This window comes from Mizuhopecten yessoensis, unplaced genomic scaffold (genome assembly GCF_002113885.1).
Source record: "Mizuhopecten yessoensis strain PY_sf001 unplaced genomic scaffold, ASM211388v2 scaffold4223, whole genome shotgun sequence".
Lineage (NCBI taxonomy): Eukaryota > Metazoa > Mollusca > Bivalvia > Pectinida > Pectinidae > Mizuhopecten > Mizuhopecten yessoensis.
In genome coordinates this window covers 296,703-298,562 of record NW_018405437.1, presented here as the reverse complement: position 1 = coordinate 298,562, position 1,860 = coordinate 296,703, and positions in this window count along the sequence as shown.

The following is a 1,860-nucleotide window of genomic DNA, read 5'->3' as shown; positions in this document are numbered from 1 at the left end:
ACAATTTTAACATAAACTACTTCGTTGAAATTTTGAACGGTAACTGATTCCGTAGTTATATTTGCGAACAATCGTTAGAAGATAACCTTCGATCGTCGCTAACGTATATAACAAAACTGTTGATTTACTTTCACCGATTAAGAGGTTGTCCTTTAGACAATTTGAAAAACAGTGTGTTTTTTCAATGCTTTTTTCTGTGAATGTTTTCACGGTAGACAAAACAATTAAAACACTGATACATTTGAGTCAAAACTGTTTAATCCCGGAACCATGCAGTTGAATTTAAAGTATTTTGTACATAACAAGTTTAATCACGAATACTCGACCATTTTACTCTATATGCTTTGCGAGATATGTCAGTAGCAAATTGCATTTTTGACAGTGACTGATACATAATGATATATCGGAAGACACTATTTATTGATATTTACACGACGTAATTTACTGACAGCCCGACAAACAACATTACTATTAGAGCCAGCTCGGATTATCCACTGTATTCAGAAAAACACCAATATTGTAGCTGGAAATACAAGAAGGTGAAATAACAGTATAAAACAAATCAGCAAGTATAAGTACAGTATAATAGTGTATGTTAGAGCGTTTTTAATTCGTAGACTTTATTTCAAATGTTTACATAGGAGTCAGCATTGTTGTTCAAGGTAATCTGAGGTAGATAGGCTTTTAGAACGTAAAACATGTCTTTGTATCTAGAAGAATCTAGACTGCTATTTTAGGCCTTGTATACCTTATCGGTAGTCGTACACATACGCTCTGTATTAAGAGTACGTGCCTTGATATCCGAGGTCTTTGATGTCAGGCAATGTGGGGCATTCACATTTTGTTGTTTAACCACATCGTGTGAACGTAGAGTTTTACAATCAGTCAATAACATTTGGCGAGGATCGCGTCGTTTGTCAAGATCAAACTTTATTAAGAAGCCGCAGTCTCTGATTTTGGTCTCTCAGGGCAGAATTTAGTTCGTTCGCGTTAGCGATATCTGTTGCACAAAAAGAGGTCAGTATTTTGGAACATCGTCCAGATGTATATAGCTCTGTCAAGAAATATTACTCAGGTCGTTGACAAGGCATACATTCAATAATTGCAGCATATTAAGTGAAATATCTTCTTCTTTCGTGAAACTGTTTTGGTATATTTTCGTTAAATAATCTGATATTGTTTCCCTTTAGAATTTATTTCACCTATATTAAAAAAAGACACGTATCGTTATGGAGGAGTGGGATTAGGTGTTGTATGTCGTGGGTTAGAGGCCCGGACAGAGCACAACTCATTAAAATATCTTCCTTCGTCACTCGTGTTTATAGGTCAGTCATTAAAATGATAAATACAATATATCATATAAACTCGTGCATATTGATCAAGGTTTAAAGTATGGAGTGTAGTGTACTAGTCGTTTGCAATAATGAATCTTGGTGTTAATTATGACATTTCCATCTACTGCCTTGAGACAAAGTCCCCTGGAGTTGTCTTCCCTTAGACCATCTTATAAATGACTTTTGACAAGAATTTGGCTTCTATCATGATTTTTCTACTCTGTCTTTAGCAATGTTCGTTTTACCAAGGTGAGTGATCCAATTCAATAATAACTAATAGAAAATTTCCCTACCTTGAGGGTGTGACAGAGAAATATCCAACCTGAGGGGTGATGTGTTTGGTTGTCTAACCCGAGGCTCTGCCGAAAGCATGTGAACTATTACATTGAAACCAGTATCAACAGTATTTATGTTATATGTGTGAAGTATCACATTATGTAGGCTTGTACGATTGTGAATTGTGCTTGTACAACAGTGTTTATGTTATATGTGTGAAGTATCACATTATGTAGGCTTGTACGATTGT